This window comes from Stomoxys calcitrans, chromosome 2, assembly GCF_963082655.1.
Source record: "Stomoxys calcitrans chromosome 2, idStoCalc2.1, whole genome shotgun sequence".
In the NCBI taxonomy this organism is placed as follows: Eukaryota; Metazoa; Arthropoda; class Insecta; order Diptera; family Muscidae; genus Stomoxys; species Stomoxys calcitrans.
Window position 1 is genome coordinate 165,884,175 of NC_081553.1, and position 21,587 is coordinate 165,905,761.

Here is a 21,587-nt window from a genome sequence, read left to right on the forward strand (position 1 = left end):
CGTTTCTTGTTTGCTTTGGCTTCTAGGCAAGAGAAACGTAAGAGGATGAGAAGAAACGACTTTGTTGTAAAACTTGTTTGTGCAAATCGGAATGCAATGCAAAAAAAACGAAATCCTATCGACACCAGAGGCGTGAAATGATTTAGTACCCGCTTCAATCACTTACGTCCGAACAAACAAATTTACTTCGATAACATCGCATCTTATCAAGATGATACAGACACAAGTCAAAGGATTAAGTAAAAACAAGTAAGAGCGTGCTAAGTTCGGCCGGGCCAAATCTTATATACCCTCCACCATGGATCGCATATGTCGAGTTCTAAGTGCGGTATCTCTTTTTAGGCAAACAAAGAATATTGAATAAGAACTGTTATGCTATGGAGCTGTATCAAGTTATAGTCCGATTCGGACCATAAATGAATGCTGAACATAATAGAAGTCTTTGTGTAATATTTCAGTTCATTCAGATAAGAATTGCGCCTTGTAGGGGCTCAAGAAGCATAATTGGGAGATAGGTTTATATAAGAGCTGTATCAAGCTATTGATCGATTCAGACCATATTGAACACGTATGTTCAAGGTCATGAAAGAAGGCGTTGTACACAATTTCAGCAAAATCGGATTAGAATTGCGCCCTCTAGAGGCTCAAGAGTCAAGATCCCAGATCGGTTTATATGGCAGCTATACCAGATTATAAACCGATTTGCCCCATTTACAAGTCCAATCAACCTACACTAACAAAAAGTATTTGTGCAAAATTTCAAGCGACTAGCTTTACTCCTTCGAAAGTTAGCGTGCTTTCGACAGACAGACAGACGGACAGGCGGACGGACATGACTGGATCGTCTTAAAATGACATGACGATCGAGAATATATATACTTCATGGGGTCTCAGACGAATATTTCGAGGTGTTACAAACAGAATGACGAAATTAGTATACCCCCATCCTATGGTGGAGGGTATAAAAATAGATCCATTGAGTTTTAACTAGGGACAAAAATAACATTAAAGTGTGCTCAAATATTTGTGCAAATTTCACAAATTATTACCGGAAGTCGTTTGCGTTCTTTATTAATGAGACCAAGCTTAATGTTGAGAGAATTGTGAGATTGCAAATTTATATTGGGGTTTTTATCCCAGCAGAAATTTTGCACAAACTTTTACTGGAAGAGTACGCGAACAGACCTAATAATCACAATTCAACAGCCATTTCAATTATTGGCAATTGCTTTAATCCATGTACACATTACCATGGAAGTCAGAAAGGCAGTTGTACTTGCTGGATTTGGTGAGGTTCAATATGGAGTTACATTCTCAACCGGGTTCCGCGATTCATAAATCGAAGAGGGTTTAGAAATAACCTAATAAAGCAACAGACCGCCTAGGTAGGTCACCTTTTGTAAGTTTAGGTGAGGGTTTAGTGACTCGGTCTTTTAATACCAAAGGGCACATTTTGGCAAAGCATCTGCCCTTTTCTTGAACATTAACATAGATGTTCTCTTCTTTGATCTGGACATTTTGAGCTTGGTTTTTAGTCTTGTGGACGAATTGTAATAATTTTTGGGTCTTCTTTTTTTTCTATTGTGTGCACCTCCCGATTTATTCACTTATTAGACGTCACTGACTTATCTGTGGACTTAGCACGCAGCTTATGCATTTCCTCAAACGGCATTAGGTACCAAGCGACCCAAAAGCCCATTAAAAATAAACAACTGCATATAAAAACGTTCGTTACTTCCATCTCTCTGTAACAGCTTGCAAAAGAAACAACAAAAGCATGAAAAAAGCTACTAAGTAGGCAAACATGAGAGCACATCAAACAATGTATTGTACATAAATGAGAGCCCAACTCGTTGGTAGAAAAAATGAAATTCGCTCATAATTAAATGAAGCCTAAACACCCAGCAAGAGTGTATGTAGCTTGGTTGAATTTCGATTTTTTTATTTGTTGTCAGCGTTGCCACTACAAAAAAAAATCCGACCAAAATTGTTCAAAAAATCTACCAAATTCCCACCCAGCGGATCAAAATTTTTAACCAAAGGCTGGTACCATATTCGTTTTTCACAGGTGAAAACACATGTTTTACTTTTTTGAAACACTACGGTTACTTTTTTGAAACACTACAAAAATCTCAATGATAACATAATACATCTATGTTAATTTTTTCATAAGTTATAAGGGAATGTCCTACTGAACGAAATCAGCATGTTTTTTTGCTTCAAAATCTATGATTACATTCATTAAAAAATTTCGCTAAAAGTGAATATACGGCCCTTAAATCAAAAATCAACATTTATGACCTCCGAGACACATTTATTTAAAATTAAAATGACGTATTTTGTTTGTTTTGTTGATATTTGATTATTTCGATAGTGTGTCAGTGCTGCCAACGTTAAGGACAAAAGCAAAACAAAGCTGTTCCATATAGTCTTGAAAATGGCTGAACCGATTTTCATGAAATTTTCACAGATGTTAGATTTTGGCTCCCCGGGGAAAATGAGGTATTTCATTTTTTGAGATTCGAAGGCGAACCCTCCCCCTTACCACAATTTTCAAAAACACCAGATTTCGGAGATGAGTGCATCAATCTAAGCAAACCTTCGTTGGACCCCTTATGGTAACCCAAAAACACAAAATTGGTATAAAACTTTGGGGTCAAATAACCAGGGGGACGCCCCATCCAAAAGCCCACCCAAACGGATATATTTACCGATTGGAGCTATACGGGTATCAAATGAGTAGAAAAAGAACTTGGTTCAGCAAGTAAGAGCGTGCTAAGTTCGGCCGAGCCGAATATTATATACCCTCCACCATGGATCACATTTGTCGAGTTCTTTGCGCGGTATCTCTTTTTAGGTAAACAATTCTTTAGGCAAACAATTGAATGCTGAACATTGTAGAATTCATTGCGTTATATTTCAATCCATTCGGATAAGAATTGCCCTTGTAGGGGCTCAAGAAGCAAAATCTGGAGATCGGTTTATATGGGAGCTGCATCAAGCTATAGATCGATTCAGACCATATTGGACACGTATATGGGAGAAGCCGTTGTACAAAATTTCAGTCAAATCGGATAAGAATTGCGCCCTCTAGTGGCTCAAGAAGTCAAGATCCTAGATCCGTTTATATGGCAGCTATATCAGGTTATGGACCGATTTGGCCTATTTGCAATCCCAACCGACCTACACTAATAAAAAGTATTTGTGCAAAATTTCAAGCGGCTAGCTTTACTCCTTCGAAAGTTAGCGTGCTTTTCACAGACAGACGGACATACTAGATCGACTTAAAATGTCATGACGATCAAGAATATATATACCTTATGGGGTCTTAGACGCATATTTCGAGGTGTTACAAACAGAATGACAAAATTAGTATACCCCCATCCTATGGTGGAGAGTACAAAAACTTGACCCCAAGCATCGGGGGGTCTCCCAAACCCCAAAAAACTACCCCAAAATGGACATGTACACCGATTGGGGCAAAATGGGTATCAAACGAAAGGTATTTGAAAATAGAGTACAAATCTGAACCACCAAAAACCACCCTACAGAACATACTTACCGACTGGGACAATAAGGGTATGAAATGAAAGGTATTTCGAGGTAGAGTACATATCTAATAAGAGAATTTGATCCAAGTAGCCTACGGGCCCTTTCCAACCCCAAAAACGTTCATGTATGTCCAACGTCGTAAAATGGTTATCAAATGAAAGGTCTTTGGGAGTAGACTTATACTGTACTTTAATTGGCTATGAGAGAACATTTGTTCCACTAGCCGAACGAAGAATAGCGTTCGAAGCACCTGGATCTTCTGCGCTCACTCTAAAATCTTCGACACCAACTTTCGAGGTGTCTCCCACCGTTTGATCTTTCCATAGGGCTTTTGGTCTTCCTGGTTTGCGTGTACCACCGTGTTTGCCTTCAAACACGCTGACAACATGACAACATGACCTAGCCAACGCAGCCGTTGTATTTTGATACGTGTAACTATGCTATCGTCGTCAGGTAGATAAAGTTGATGACTACCTCAAAGTTGTGGTTCCCAACTTTCCCCATTTTCTTTATCTGCTCGGTTGTACAAGGCGTTTTGGGAGTTGAAACCATCGATTTCGTCTTATCTCCATTTACTGCCAGACCCGTTTTCACTGACTCTCTTTCGTTTCTTTCAAAGGCTGCAGTTACTAGTTCCGGTGACCGACCCATGATGTTGATGTCTTCGGCATAGGCGAGTAGCTTGTGTTCTGGGAGTAGACTACGAATCTGATATTCAAATTTGAGATTAAGAGTCGGGAGACCGCCCCACCAACTAAATACCCCTCAATAGGCCATGGAGGTTGATCGGGACAATATGAGACTTAAATGTATATGGCTGTAAAGTAAGAATCTGATATTAATATAACGATCCAAGTACATAGGTCATGTCCAGCATTTCAATGGGACAAAAGTATTTGACAGTAGAGCAATCATTTAATGTTAACAATAGGGGTCCAAGGTCGGGGGAACCAATCCGCTCTTCCCAATAAAAAACTGTCATGAAGGCCGATTGACCCATAGCAACTATATGTAAATATAGACCGATATTTAATTTATTCAGTAAGGCTATAAAAAGTTCTTACACAACTCTTTTTACCAAATTCATTGGTCAAAAACTTCAACTTTTATGGGCCAAACAAATTCAGACGATGGAGATCGGTTTATGTGTGTGGCACTTATCTCCAAATATAGGCCGATCATAAGAAATAGGACATGGATAACGAAGAGCTTAACAGTCCTCACTGTGCCATGTTTCAGCGAAATAGGGCAATAAATGAGCCTTTCATAGGTCCTTTAATAGGGAGATCGGTCTATATAGGAGTTATATATAAATATAGACCGATCTGGGCCATATTGAACACGAATTTCTAAGAGCCTAACACAGCCCACTGTGTGAAATTCCAGCGAAACCGAATAATAAACGTGCTGATATAGTCCCAAGAACTTAAATCGGGAGATTGGTCTTTATGGAATATTGTAATTTGTAATTTTGTAATTTTGTAATTTTGTAATTTATTGACACCCGCACAACAAGAACGCATGTTCTTATGATTATAGTACGGGAAATTAATCCTTTTAAAGTTACAATGTTAGACAAAGTATAAATAAATAAATGTAAAAAAAAAAAAGAAAAAAAAAAAAAATCAAATATAATAAGCTTGAAACTAACAAAATATAAATAGGATGTTAATTTGAGTAATAAATCAAAAATAAGAAAAATATTGGTATACAATTATTTACCGCTCACAAATCAAAATTAACACTTGACATATTTATTTTTAACAAGACTTATCTAGAATCCCTAAAGTGATCTAGTAATTTACCTTTAAATGTTACAACGTTACTGATGGTTTGAAGGTCGTGCGGGAGAGAGTTCCAGAGCTGAACGGCGAATATAAATAGATGCCATTGAGAGACTAAGCTACGGTGTATCATTGGAATCAATTTGTTTCCTCGGTTCGACCTTGCAAATCTGATTCTCTCAAATAAATGAGATGGTGCCTGTGTATATATTATCCTATGTAAAAAGGTCAATGACCTCATGAGCAAAACATCACGAAATGATACACCATATAAGGATCTGGAGAAACGGAAAGTGGAGTCTCGTCGACGAAGACCATATACATAGCGTACCACACTGTTGAAGAAAGTATCGATCTTACGACTGCTTCGAGAATCACAGTTTGCAAATAGCTCACAACCGTAGAGTAGGCTAGGTATAATATATGACTTTGCCAAAAGTATTCTTACCCAAAGAGGAGTAAGTTGTTGAGTGGACCAAAGCGAGCGAAGCTTTGAATACCCTTGACCAACAGCGGCATTAATATGGTCTGTCCACGACAAGGTACTGTTGAAAGTCACCCCCAGGTTATTTGCACGAGCCACGATCTCTAACCTCTCATTAGCAACAACAACAACAGGATCGCAAGTGAAACGTGAAACCCTTTTCTTAATAACCATGCACTTCGACTTGAGAGGATTAAGGCACAAGCCATTAGCATTTGCCCATTCATAAATTCTGGACAGGTCATGGTTCAGCATCCTGACATGGTCGTCTAAGCATTCCTTCGTGCTACTTATATAGACCTGCACATCATCAGCATACATGTGGGTCTTACAAAATGAGAGCTGGTCTGGCAGGTCGTTGCTATATAAAGAAAATAGAATAGGACCCAAGATTGAACCCTGGGGCACTCCTCGAATAACAGGCAAGGGACTAGAAACTGATGACTTCGAAACCACGGATTGGGTACGATTGGAGAGATATGACATGATTAAACGAACAGACGAAGACGAGAAATGAAACAGGTTTTTTAATTTTGCTGCCAACATAGTGTGATCGACCGTATCGAATGCCTTTGAATGGTCGAGGAGAACAAGCAAATTCAATTCGTCATTCTCCAAGTTACTCCTGATATCCTCCACCACATCTGCTAGAGCACTTATACAACTACGTCCGGGACGGAAACCTGACTGCTTCTCATATAAAAGAGAGTTCTCATTTATATACGAAAATATCTGTCTATACATTATCTTCTCAAAGACTTTGGACAGAAAACACAAAATGGAGATGGGCCGAAACTCCCTACAATTCTTGGGTAAGGGTATAACTTTAGCGTACTTCCATGCCACCGGAAATGAACTTCTGGTCAAAATGCTGTTAAAAATGTGGGTAATGTATGGCAAAATAAATGGTAATAGTACCTTGAGAAATCTTGGTTCAATGCCGTCGAATCCAACTGCATTTGACTTCACCATGGAGAAACCAAGTACCACATCGTTCTGTTCTATACCCGAAAATTCAAAACCTTCACTGTGACGATCCCCAAGAGTCAACTCAAAGTCATAGAAACTAGGATCTATGGGGTTTGTTGGAATATTGGTGAAAGTAGCATTAAGCTGGTCCACATCCACATCAGTGATGTTATCGGGGGATCTGCGACCGATACCAATGTCGTGAATGGTCTTCCAAGTCTTCCTCGAACCGATCGCAGAGGTAAAACGTCTGAGGTAGTAATTGATCTTGGCAGCTCTTATCAACTTATTGACACGGGATCTGTTGGAGCGATATTCCTCTCGTAGGTGCGACGTCCTAAAACGTTTCCATCTACGGTATGCAGTGTTTCGGGACTCAATTGCAACACGAATATCTGCCGAAAACCAAGGTTTAGTCTTCGAACAAATTTGTCTCATTTTGATCGGGAGCACAAAATCTTGGACAGCGCACACATTTCTAGATAAAAAGTTCACCTGATCGTCTATCGATTCCATGCGGTATAGCAGACTCCAATCGATATCAGAAATCAAAGAAGGTAAGGCTTCGTGGTCCAGACTATTGAAATCTCTATATGAGTAAGACTCCTCCCTTCCAAGGATCTCAAAGTTGTAAGACAGAAAAATCAAGTCATGGTTGGAGAAGCACGATGCGGACAGTTGGTCATACAATGAAACTTTAGAAATCTCACTGACAAAAAACAAATCAAGGAGGGTACTGGAACTGGACGAAAAATGAGTCGGCATGGATGTGTTGAAAGGTAATAAGCCCAATGAAGACATCTGGGCTGTGAGACTTGAGTCCAAAAGAATGTTGGAATTTAGATCCCCTGCAATAATGACATCCGGGTAGGTAAACGTAAGGTGTTCCACTACTTCCAAGAATGGGTGTATGTCAATATTGTTATTTGGCCTATAGACACAACCAAGTAACAGCTTCCTTTCCGTGGCAGATAATTCTATAAACACATATTCAATGCTATCATCAGCCACTGATCTGGCACAAATGCGAGTCCTCAGATTGTCGCGGACATAAATCGCTGTGCCGCCTCCTCTGCGTGGTCTATCAGCCCTGTAGACAGTATACCCAACAAGATCAATGAAAGAATCAGGAGTAGTCTCCTTCAGCCACGTCTCTGATACGCAAATAGCATCCAAACCTGAATTCTCAAAGATAAATCGGAATTCATCAATCTTATTATTCAGGCTTTGGGCGTTAATGTGACATATCTTCAAACCACTCCGTTGGCCTGCCAGAATTCTAATCATATTCGCCGTCAAGTCCCTAGTGTTATGGTTAGCTAGGCTCGCCATATTTTAGGATAAAATAATAAATCAAAATTCTACCATCAGTATAGCTGCAGAGGAATAAATGATCACAATTAATGTTGTAAAAGTTGTTAAATTGAAGATAGTGATAAAAGAAATAAAATATTAAAATTAAATAGGTAAACAATTTAAAAAATGATTTAAAACTAGTTATAAAGTTTGAAAAAAGTATTGTGTAATTTCCGTGAAGTTTGAAAAATTTACTGAACGTTGGTATTAGCAAAATGCGGTGAGAATTCGTTATGCCGAAATCTATTTAGGGCGTCAGCATGTTCAATAACTACAGGATCATCGTTGGGGCCATGTTTAACAAACACGAGTCCCTTGAATGTGAACGCCGAGTAAATAAGTTTTTTCTTCTTTAGCGATACAGCATCCTGAAGTATTCTGTAGTTGGTGTTCGATAGGTTCTCGTTTATGTAAAATTTGTGATCCGAGTCGAGACCTAATAAACGGAGCAAAAGGGAATTGCCATTTTTTTTCCTGAAAGCAGACAGTGACTTCAGGAAGAAATTTTTGTCATAAGGAGACATAAACGTGGCAATAATAACGGCATCTGGTGAATTGCGTTCTTTTGTATTATTTCTATTCTTCAAACGGTGAATCGTTTTGAGCTTGGGAGAAGGAATGTTGCAGCTGGCACAAATTTTCCCAAATACGTTAAATAGATTTTCATTTTCGTGAAACGGTACCCCATATTGAGTGGCCTAATGCAACTCGCTGTCTCCAATTTCAGCGAAATCGGACGACAAATGAGCCTATTATGGGCCCAAGACCTTACATTGAAAGATAGGTCTATATGGCAGTCATATCGAAATATAGATCAATCTTATCCATAATCGGTGCGAATGTTGAGGTGCCTAACGCAACTCATTGTGCCCAAAACCTTAAATCGGAAGATCTGTATATATGGCAGCTATATCCAAATCTGGACCGATCTGGGCTGTATTGAACAGGGATGTCTAGAAGCCTAGCACAACTCGCTTTCCCAAAATGTAGGGAAATCGGATAATAAATGCGTCTATTATTGGCCCAAGACCTTAAATCGGGAGGTCGATCCATATGGCAGCTATATTAACATCTGGACCGATCTGGGCCGTATTGAACAAGAATTTCAAGAGGCTTAACACAGCTCACTGTCCCAAATTTCAATCGAAATCGGATAACAAATGTGGATTTAATGGGCCTTAAATCGGCAAATCGGTCTATGAAGGGGCTATATGATGATATAGCCCATATTCTAACTTAATCTGTCTATGCACAAAAAAGGAGTATGTGCAAGGTTGTAGCTCAATATCTCGATTTTTAAAGACTGTAGCGTGATTTCAACAGAAAGACGGACGAACTTGGCTAGATCGTCTTAGATTATTACGACGATAGGGAACATATAATCTTTAAAGAATCGAAACTGGATATTTCGATTTGTTGCAAACGGAATGACAAATTAATATATCCCCATCCATCGGTAGTAGTACAAAATTTTGTTAATGTTTGTGAAGGATGTTGAGAGGACCCAAACTTCTCACTGTGCTAAATTTTGTCAATTTCGGAAAATAACAGAGTCTTTTACAAGACCATGACCTAAGATTCAAATACAACGCACCATCTTTACTATACTCGGCACAGGTATCACCTAATGCAACCCACTGTACCAAATTTCAACAAATAAAAAATCCACCCTCTATGGGCTCAAAACCTCGCAGATCGATTTATGTGTCAGCTAAATTGAAATAAAGTTCGATAATAACCATATTAGGTCCTAATATCTGAGGACCTATTGCAACGCATTGTTCCAAAGTTCGGCGGAATCAGAGAACGATTGCGGCTGTTATGGATGGAAGACTCCTAAACCGATATATCGGTCTATATGGCAACTATATCCAATAAAAATCCAATTTTGCCCGTTGAACGGCTTAACCTGCGTATAGAATATTTACGGATCTGAGCCAAATTTTAGCTCCATATCTCAATTTTTGAAGGTTATAGCGTGATTACAACAGATTAACACACAGACGGACGGACAGAAACACAGACATCGTTATATATACAAACATTTTTTTGGGTGGGGAATGGATATTGCGATGTGTTGCTAACTGAATGAATACTCCCTCCCATGGTGGTGGGTTTAAAAATACAATTTCGCTAAAAATCTACCAAAACCGAAATTGGCCGTGAATTCGACCAAACCCTTAAAATTGAAAGTAAATCCTACCAAAATTGCTAGAAAAAGCCCAAATCGGCAACGCTACTTGTTGTTTTGTGTGGTTGGACGAGAGTACAGATATCATAATCTTTAAGAATCAAAGAGACCCCCAATACACACACACATACAAATGTTTAACTAACGAAAACGCAAGTGATCATAAAATAATCAATACTCTTATAATCTCACAAAAGTCCACTTCTCTCAAAACAAAACATTGCCGTCAATGTTGGGTACGCTGCAGTCGTTTTTGTAAAACATACATATCTACTCCATTATCATGGGCAACGTTTATTTACTCTCCCGCAACTTCATCATACACATGCACGTACATACTGACTTCCCAAGTATGGGGTATTTGTATTGGCGTCGAAGCTAAGCGGCGCTACATCTCTGATTTTGTGCACTATGACAACGCTGTTTGCGTCAATGTTGATGCTGCTGCCTATGATGGAGACATGCCACTTGAGTATAGTGGTGCTCCAAAATCAATGCTGCCACTTTGGTGTCTTTTTGATTCGGCTACCGTTTACTCAATGCACTTAACAGCTGTAGTTTGCAGGTATGTATGTATGTGCATCAAACATGGACGATTGCTCTCCAAAAAAAACCGACACTATGGAGAGCCAAACACTCGATGAAGGAACGAGTTTGGGCCACAAACTTATGTGTGCTGCTCTTTTTTTGGGGGCGGGGGGCTACATGAGTTATGACTGACCGACCAACTGGTGGTTTGTCTGCCAATATGACAGTGAGGTGATTGTAAATGTGTATTGTTAAAGTGTGCAAGGGAACTGACTAGCCAACGATCGTTGGGGTTTGTTTGGCGCTGCGACAGAGCTGGTGCGCTCTTAATAGCCGCCAACGTAGACGCCGCCTCCACTGCATGCCGTATACAATTCTTTGTTGTTTACTTTTGTTCGCATTCGATTCGATTATTTAGGCTCAAGAATATCACTGTTGGCGTCATGGTTGTCGCTGCCGTCGTTAACACAAGCCCCCATGGACGACGCCGTTGCTGTTTTCGTCGTTGTTCAACGAATTCGTTGTTATTACCGATGCTGTTTTTGTTGTCGTCTGTTTTCGTAGTAGTAAATTTGGTTACTTTCTGAGACGTTGACGGAGAAATTTTCGATCAGTTTAAGTTTTTCATTTGCCCCGAACGCAAGCAAAGAAAATTTACGATACCTTCCTTCCTCAGCATAAAAATACAAGCAAAAAAAGAAATAATAAAAAAAAGAAAATATATACAAGAAGAAAACCACAATATTTAAACGCGTTAATACGGTACGGTACGATTGCGCTTGAAAACCCCCTCCTTATATACAAAACAAATTTTTTAAAAAAGCCAAATGTGTAAATGTTACAAGAGAAAAATTTTTGAATTATTTTTTTTAAGTGTGATTTTTACTGTTTGTTTTTGGCAACAAAGAAATCTTAAACACCTAAAACATGAAAACAAAAAGAAGAGGAGAAGAGAGAATACGAAATAACCAACCACCAACCAAAAATGGTCAACGAATTGTCATACAAAGGCACAATTTCAAATTAAAAGGAAAACAACCGTTAAAACCGCAACACCAACAATAACAAAGACCAAACAAAACACCGCGCGAAAAAATTATTCAGTTTTGTTACCAACAAATAAAAACCATTCGACTTCAAATTTGCAATGCTTCGAGTAGAATGTCACATAACAAATCAACTCTAGATATTCTTGTCTCGTTCAGACAACACCTTTTACTTTTTTTAACTGTTTTTGTTAAAAAAATTGTTGCTAAAATTTGTTTATGCCTGTTTTTAGTGAAATATTCTTTTTAATTTATTCAAAGTTTTATTTTTTTCTTTTGTTTTTATGCCTGCATACATGCATTTATTAGCGTTTTTCTCTTTTAAATTAAAAACAATTTACATATTTGCATTGTTTTCCTTCTGGCGTTTGCACTTTTGTGCATCAGTATGTTAGTTAGAGCGTGTGCCAAATGGTAAAAAAGTTTAAGGGTTGGCAAAAATATGACATTTGAGTGTGGTAAACATTTTTTTAAGTAGTCTAGGCGCAAGCTAGGTAGAGTTTAAAGTCACAAGCCCAACAACAACGAAATCAAAGATACAACCTTGTAGGAATGGGTATAGAAATTCCCAGTCTTCTGTCAAACTTTTGTACACTGTCAATTGATATCTTAGTTTTTATTTGCATTGCCACGTACAGCAGTCATAAAATTAAGAGATTTGTGATTATAAACGTATTGATTATAAACTAAAACATTAAAAATGTGAAAAAATAAACAAATCATTTGACATAAGAGTGTACTTGGATACAACTCTGAAATTTGAACTTTTTGTCCGCTGGGCTTGTGACGTTACCTTCTTAGATCTACCCAGGGCGCAAGCATAGACTATAAATTTAAAATAGATAAACGATTAGATACTTGAGTTTTTTTGTTTTTTAGAACATAAAAACTAGAAAAACGCAAATAAATTAACAAAAAGAAGCCAACAAGAAAGTTAAAAAGTGTTTTGCAAAAATAATTTAATGTTGTAAAATAACAGTATCCACAATCAATTAAAGTACGTTTACATTGGCAGCTAAATTCGGATTTATGACCTTTTCGAGATTTGAGTGCTAAATCCTGTGTTTTTTTTTCAGTTTTTACCATACAAAAATAAATACGTTTTTTGAAAGATTTATTATTAAATCCCAAATAAACCCGATTTCATCGCTGAATAATCGATAAAAGTACCAAAAATGCAACTGTTTTCAACTGTTGTATGGATGTGTGTGACATGCGCATTCATGTATACGCATGTACGCTTGTGTATGTCGCTTACTTCCCAAAAAGCAGTTCAAACGGACAGGATTTGTTTTTTGATTTAGTTAAATCCAGATTATAACAAAATTCAATGTAAACGTGCTATTAAAAACTAGTCAATACACCTATCTATATTGAACATCTTTAGGGGCAAGTAAGATTTTTGACAGCAGCAATGCAAATTTTGACGTTTATAGAGCAATAGTTGCATATTGGAAGTTGTGAATAGATACACAGGTCTAATTCATATTTACCTGTGGCGATTGCTATCCACAATAATTAGTTTTTGTATTAATGACAATATTCTAAAAAATATTACATTGTCAATTAATAATAAATAATAAATGCTTCATCTTTGAAAGAATTTAGGAAAACATATGGGAAATGGTTTTTATTAGAGACATTTCGAACCGCTGTGTAAAATATTTTTTGGACGGTGTCGTCATCGGCAATCAATTGGTTTTTACATATGTGTTAATATCTTGATATAATAATAAGAGCATGTATCCAAAATAGACAGTTTTCTATCAACAATTCCCAAGTATTTAATTGTTCTAATTGCAAGTTTACTAAACTATTGCTTTATACGCAAGTAATTGATGATTTTCAATACATTTTGATGATTCCAAGTAGAGTGGCTTGTTTTTGGCTGGCAGAAACGTCAACATTTGCATAGAATGACAAGATACCGTTTAAATTTCTTTTCTCACCAGTGGAAAAATATTTCTACCATGTCATTTTTACATCTCACCATAGTATTTTGTTACCATTTGGCACAGCCTCTTAGCGAACAAATATAGCCATGCATGCATGTGTACATATGTGTGTGTGTGTGTTTAGACCTCAATATGTGGACATCCATCATATAAATAAAACTGAAACCGAAAAAATTGTTTTAATTAACCTTGTTTTCCACATAAAATGCAGGAAAGTCTAAACTCAGAGGAAAACCTCAGTTGAATAGTGTGTAAGAAATGCATTGCAACGATGTTCTATCTCTTTTACGCAAAATACAAAGAAAATTAGTTATTCTAAATTAATGTCAATCTGGGGTTTTAAGACATCTGTTTACCTTTTAATATGATTACTAAGTTCGAGTTTTTCAGTGAAAGTCATAGAAAATACTACGTACTCCAGAATATTTGCTTACCAAATATTAACATGAATGTCGTTTCAACATTTCGTCCAACTCGCTGAATACTTAACGGTACGCAGTGACCTGTGAGATAGGGATCTTCAAGTGCACCCTATTCAAGTGTTAAGTTGGAGTGGGGCAAACGTTGAAGACCTACCGTAGTTCCACTAAAAAGTTTAGTTTAAACGAGAAATATTTTAAAGGAAGCATATCGTCGAATGTATTGCACGAAGAGGCTAAAAAGAGGTTTGGTTCATCTAGGGGCTATATCCATTTATGGACCTATCTGGTCCTTACACGATGTGGGTATTAGAGATTGTAAACTCTACATCAGATTTCTAAGTGTTTAGGGTAAAAAATGTAAGCGGTGGTAATTTTCCCCTAATACTGGTGACATTTGTGAGGTACCATGCCTTGTAAAAACTTCTCCCTAAAGAAGTGTCCCACTCTGTTCGGACTCCATAAGAAATATCGATACTATCGCTAATTTCTCGTCACCTATATCAATCAAACGAAAATGAGAAATAACTTTGCCGATAATAACGATAACAAAAATAACTATCTATATTCCTACAAAAAATAAAATATCGATAGTGCCATCGATATTTTGCCAGCTCTAGTTTGATCGGCCTTATAAAGGACATTGCATGCATATGTAATTGAAGGACTTACTTTGTATACCCTCCACCAGAGGATGGTGGGTATACTAATTTCTTCATTCCGTTCGTAACACATCCAAAAATTGATCCGAGACCCAGCAAAATATACATGTTCCTGATTGCAATGACATTCTAAGTCGATTTAGCCCTGTCCGTCCGTCGGTCGAAAGCGCGCTAACTTTCGAAGGAATAAAGCTAGGCGCTTGGAATTTTGCACGAATACTTCCTATAAGTGTAGGTCGGGGGGATTGAAAATGGGCTTATCGGTCAATGCTTTGATATAGCAGCTATATAAACCGATCCTTGATTTTGATTTCTTGAGCTTCTAAAGGGCGCAATTTTTATTCGATTTGGCTGAAATTTGGCATGAACAGTTTTGTTTTAACTTCCAATAACTGTGCCAAGTATGGTCCAAGTCGATCTTGACTTCTTGAGCCACTAGAGGACGCAATTATTATCCGATTTCGCTGAAAATTAGCATGAAGCGTTTTGTTTTAACTTCCAACAACTGTGCCAAGTACGGCACAGTTGTTGGAAGTTCCCCGCTGGGGAACGCAATTGTCTGGTTAAAACCTGATATAGCTCCCATATGAACCGATATTGATTTCTTGACCCGCTGGGGAACGCAATTGTCATCCGATTTGTCTGAAATTTTACAAGAACTGTTTTGTTTTAACTTCCAACAACTGTGTAAAGAATGGTCTAAGTCGGTTCAAAACCTGATATAGCTCCCATATAAAACGATATCCGAACTTGGCTTCTTGAGCCGCTAGAGGGCGCAATTGTTACCCGTTGAAATTTAGCATGAAGTGTTTTACTGTGCTAAGTATGGTCTAAATCTGTTCATAGCCTGATATAGCTCCCATATAACCCGATCTTATGATTACACTTCTTGAACCTCTAGATGGAGCAATTGTTATTCGATTTGGCTGAAATTTTACACAATGGTTTGGTCTCCAACACCCAAACCAAGTATGGCCCCAATCGGTTCATAACTTGGTGTAGCTCCAATAGCATTGCAATTCTTATCAATTATCCTTTATATATATATCGGGCAAAGAACTTGGCATATGCGATCCATGGTAGAGGGTATACAAGATTTGATCCTGCCGAACTTAGCATGCTTTTACTTGTTACCAATTAATTTTCAGCTTTGGCTGCACTCAGAAATTGGGAACATTTACTTTCTTCCGTACGAGACTTATTTCGAACGGAGTTGTTGATTTTAAAGTGCTTCATACCATCGTGCACCGTGGAATGATTAACGTTATTTGATATTTGACTTTTTGTTTTCTAATTTTTGCTACGATAAATCAATGATGAATGTTTTCCTTTTTTAATGTGTAATTGCCATTTCTTAAAAAAGTGTTCACATAACTCCATTCTTAACAGTTTTGTCTGACTCCTGAAAGATAAGTTGCGTTCAAGTTAGCTTAGAGTGCCTGTAGATCCCATATATAACAATCCCGTTATTCTACTTCTCGAACTCCTATAAAGGGAAACAAAGTTTAAGTCTTTTAAAATCTCTTCCGAATATTTCATCCTCTGAACCGACCCCCTTTTATGCTGCATTTTTTTCCTTTTTTTGTAAAACCCCAACATTTAATCAGCTCATACCATACAATTAATATTTTTCATCACTGTAAAAAATACTTCACAAAACTCCTCTTGTCTAAACAGTTTTCTGAGGTATCATCGGGTTTTTAACTAATAACATTAAGTTTTTTTTTTCTTTTTGATAGAAAATTTGTTCCATTTAACCTACAAAAAAGAACAAGTTGATAACTTTATAAACTTTTTTTAATTTGTGTTCTTTTATCGAGAACAACAAAAACATATCAATACACAAATAAATATCAAAAATACCACTTTTAGGCCTGGCATACATACATCCTAAACTTTTTTATCTTTTTATAGTTTAAAACCAGAGTAGTTTTTATTTGTTTTTATACAAATATTGTAAAAGCTTTGGCCCATATGAATAAAAAAGTCTATTAAATCACTAAACTTGATTTTGTCATCAAAATTATTTAAGATGTCTTTTGTTTCTAACGGTAGATGTGACTGAAGGAAGTTGTTTTTATGTCGGAATATTCGTTCTTGAAAATACGAGTTGGGCTCAAATTAAATTATAAAAAAATAAGGTAGTATAGAGATCGACATTATATTTTTTCCTATGAAAATCTTGCTTCGTTTAGTATGTCAAAATCAGCTGATTTTATTTATTTTGATATAGATTTGGCAATTAATTCTCTTTACTTAATTACAATAGTTTTTTCCTTTTTGGAGTTGTAACTGTCCCAAATCATTTTACTGAATTTAACCCGGTTTTAACATCTCCATTAAATATAAATTTTAGATGTTTTTATTGATTTTATTTCTCTTTACTCTCAAAGTAAACAAAATTTCAATCCTAAACTGAACTCACCAATATGTATGTATATAAATATGTTTTTTAATTATATTCTAATAATAATTATTGGTGAATTAAAATGCTCATTTAATTAATATTTCTCTAATACAAATCTTTTTACAAATATTATTGTCTTAGACATAATTAAATATAAATAATTAAATAAATAACAAAATTGGCTAGAAAGGGAGAGATAATCAAATTAAATTTTGAAAAACTCGTTTCAAAGGGAAGAAATTCGTACACTCAAAAAGTTTTGGTACTTAAAAATCCAATGTTTGTTATGAAAGCAGTACTGCCTGATATTTTGTTAACTTTCTGTTTGATATAACAACAGAAAGTATCAGCTGTTTTTGTTACCATAAGATTTCATTCAGAACATTGTTGCTAAATAAGAACATAATATTGTATTAGTATGCTATTTTTAAACGGATTGTTTTGTTCTTTTAGTAAGAAAATTTTACAAATCAAAGTTTTGTACACAATTTTTATGTATAATACAAATACAAATATAAAGCACATTTGAAGAAGATGCGTTGTAAAACAAAGTTTATTTCTAAAACCATTTTGACATTTCAATTTACGGCATTTGCCACTCAAAGTAGTTTCTTTGGGGGTCGATTTTTGTTGTTGTGCTAATGACGCTACCTCTTAATTGTACCATTGCATTTGTATTGCACTTGGAAGTTTGGTTTTCGCTTTTACTTCTTGCGGAATGTTTCTGCATCATCTCCACCATTAAAGTTAAGTTTTCCGTTCAGCTTTTCGAGCGGAATGCTGTCAAACTTCTCATATAAAAAAAACGTCGAGGAAAAAGCAGTACTCTGCTTTTTGTGAAAAAATTGGCGAGAAAACTTCTAGTGACAACTCTTGAAACCATTGCCGGCATCATTTTTGTTTGTTTTATTGGTTTCAGTGGTTCGATTTTCTTTATTTATTTGCGAAAATAAATTAAATAGAGAAAACATTTGATTGCTGTAAAATTTCGCTCGAGAAAAAATTTAAAACATGTTTCCGTGACTATCCCGAAAGCAGAATAGTATACCAACCCTAAAGCTGAGTATTCTGTTCAGCTTTTCAGGCGTAAACGCTGGAGGAAAATAGGCGAAAAAGTAGTACTCTGTTTATAGTGAGGAAAATGGTAAAAATAAATTTTAGTGGCAACGCTTGACATCATTGTCGGCATCATTTTTGTTTTATTGGTTCCGATGGTTCATTTTTTTCTTTTTGTTTTTTTATTTTTTTGCGAAAAAAATTGTAAAACCATAAGTGCAGAAAAAAAGTCATATTTCGCTCGCGGAACAATTAAAGATTTCCGCGACTATTCCGAAAGCAGAATAAAATACCAACCCTAAGGTGAAGTTATATACCACGCGCAGCACGTTTGCGCACGTATGCATGTTTGTCAAAATAAGTTAAAATAAGAAGCTTTATATTTGCTTTGCTTTATTTTAGTACTGGATAGACTAGCCGTGAAGGGCTAAAATTAAACGAAAAAAAAAATTCCACTGCAAGTCTGTTCATTTGCAATGTGGTGGTAAGACCGTTTGCTAACCTATCAAAAACAATAGGAGGAAAATTGGAAAAATATATGTAAAATTTATAAAAAAAATTTGCCCGAAATATGTGAGCAAATACTTTATAAATAATTGGTTTTCATTTTATTTTGCCATTCACATTGTAAACATATCATGGCAATCCTGACGACAGACGTTCTATGTAAGCCTTCACTGACAATTTATTCAGAACTTCGTTGTCCTCGATACATGTATGTCATATTCATACAAATTTCATTGCACTGCACTATTTAGTACTACAATAAAACACAGCTATTGTGTGTGTTAAAGATGGTACTATGTTAGTTTTTCGCGTTAAAAATTAATATTTTGTCGCTATTACTTTTGAAACACTTTAAACAACTAAGGACAAAGTTAACCAACTTTTAAACGCGTTCAAACCGCTAAATATACTCTTCAAAAAACCTTTATTTAAACTCATTTTAGACAACATTATTATTGGGTTGCCCAAAAAGTAATTGCGGATTTTTCATGTAGTCGGCGTTGACAAATTTTTTCACAACTTGTGACTCTGTAATTGCATTCTTTCTTCTGTCAGTTATCAGCTGTTACTTTTAGCTTGCTTTAGAAAAAAGTGTAAAAAAAGTATATTTGATTAAAGTTCATTCTAAGTTTTATTAAAAATGCATTTACTTTCTTTTAGAAAATCCGCAATTACTTTTTGGGCAACCCAATATAAAATTTACATTGAAATTAGCTTTGAAAATATCATAGATAAGCTGATTTTTAGAAATTCATATACAACAAAAGGCACATGATATGTAACTCAACCCAAAGAAAGCATTTGGGGGCATACGTGCTGCGCGTGGAATGTAATCTAACTTTTATTATGCGTTTTGAAAGTTGTTCGGTCCAACAGTCGAACTCCGCATTAGGCTTTATGCGTTTTATGACAAATAGAAGCGCAATGTTGCAATCTTGTAGAAATCTCGGTTGGTTATTCGTGTCTCTCTTACCATGCCTCCTTGCAAAAAGAAATTAAAAAATTTATAATTATATATATATATATATATATTTCTACTTTTTCTTCTAGTGAATTCGTGATAAATTTATGTGAAAAAGAGAAAAAAGTCAATAAATTTAAACGTAAATTCAAAAATATCTACAAAAAAGAATAAAATCCAAATAATTCGCAAGTGCTTTTACCTAAATGCAATACGAAGATTAACGAATTTATAGAAAAGTTTTACCAAGTTGTTGAAATATTTTGAAATGTGACTAATTTTTATTTTATATATAACACACTAACAAACAACAACGCAAGCAAAAAGTGTTCTTTACGACGACAACAACAACAACTACATTTTACAGCAAGTGAAAGAAGTATACAAAAAAGCAAAGCTGTTTATTGCAAATTTGCAAATCTAAACAAAAAGGTTGGTAAATCACATATTTGACATACGTACATATGCATACTATATTTTATATATAAATAGAAAAAATCAAAGCTGTGTTTCTTTTTGGGTAAAGAATATGACAAGGGCCAAAAAAATAAAACATTCCATGGGGCATTGTGTTTGTTTTATTAGCCTAATTAAAATTTTAATGTATGTATATTTAAGAGTTGCCCCAAAGTATTTCGTCTTTGTTAAGGTGACGGACAGACATCCATCATTAATTTCAAATTACCATTTCCATGAATTGTTTTGCTTTGGGTTATTGTCTTAATTATTTTATTGTATGTCTGTCCAGGCTTCTTTTTTTCTATTTTGTTAGCCGGAGAAACATAAACACGCAGGCACACACAAATGTCAAGCAATTTGCCATGCGTGAATGTGTGCATGTTTTGCAACTGAGAGAGGAAAAATGACTAACAATTTTGTTTGACCTTAAATTGTTTTGCAAATTCCGCTATGACATTGTTTTTTGTTAATATCTCCAAAAATAACAACAATGCACCACACGCATACGCGCACTCCAATCAACAACACCTCTGTCCGTCATCGTTAACGCCATAATTACATTGACAGACAGAATGTGTAACTCCCGTCTCTGGCTGCTCACGGTAATGCACCCAACTCTTTTGCTCCGAATATGCAAAATTAGACACGGACATACAAGCATACATACATGTGCCTTATATGCGGCTCTTTATTTTGGGATAGCAACCTATACTGTTAAGCTATATGCACTTCGAAGCACATGGTCAGAAGAAACGGAGAGAGTATGATAATGCCGGCCATTGTTTTCAAACAGTGCCATTAACTCGATATGAACGAATCTTTGTACACCAACAATTTGAAATTGTTGCAAAATCATTCTCTCATAAATAAAGTTTGTTGGTAAATTGGGGCAGGTCAGCTGAGTGATGATTTATCTCGATCAGCTTAATCGCCAGCACAAGTGTTGCCAAATCGTGACATGTATAAAAAAGGCTAAAATAAGAATTGTAGTTTCTTTGTGGGCGCGATAAATAACTTGAAAATTGGGGAGACCTAAACAAATGTTTATAGACGATGCTGTTCCTTTAAAATGCCAAAAAATGGTCCGTTTTCTAAATCTGTAAACTATTTTCTCTCCATAGAAAATTTATACCTACTTCTTACCGTTATGATTAGTTGTTGCATGACAATGAGTAAAAACATACATTTCATTCAATACAGAAGTTTGGACTTACCTGCCAATCGTTTAAGTGAAATTTTGATATTTTTGCC

General features: G+C 36.0%; 1 protein-coding gene across 15 annotated transcripts in view; it reads left to right on the forward strand.

The window, feature by feature from the left end:
• Window positions 1-21,587, forward strand: part of LOC106081014 (TLD domain-containing protein 2) — a 585,921-nt gene that overhangs the window by 251,045 nt on the left and 313,289 nt on the right. For 7 of the 15 annotated variants that reach the window (XM_059361902.1, XM_059361907.1, XM_059361909.1 and 4 more), the window contains exons 1-2: window positions 11,485-11,695; window positions 19,967-20,309. The exons of 2 other annotated variants lie outside the window; for them this stretch is intronic. The gene's annotated coding sequence lies outside the window, so the exon portion shown is untranslated. Of the gene's footprint in view, window positions 1-11,484; window positions 11,696-19,966; window positions 20,310-21,587 lie in introns of those variants that run through there. 6 more of the 15 variants (XM_059361910.1, XM_059361911.1, XM_059361913.1 and 3 more) reach the window with 3 other exon arrangements.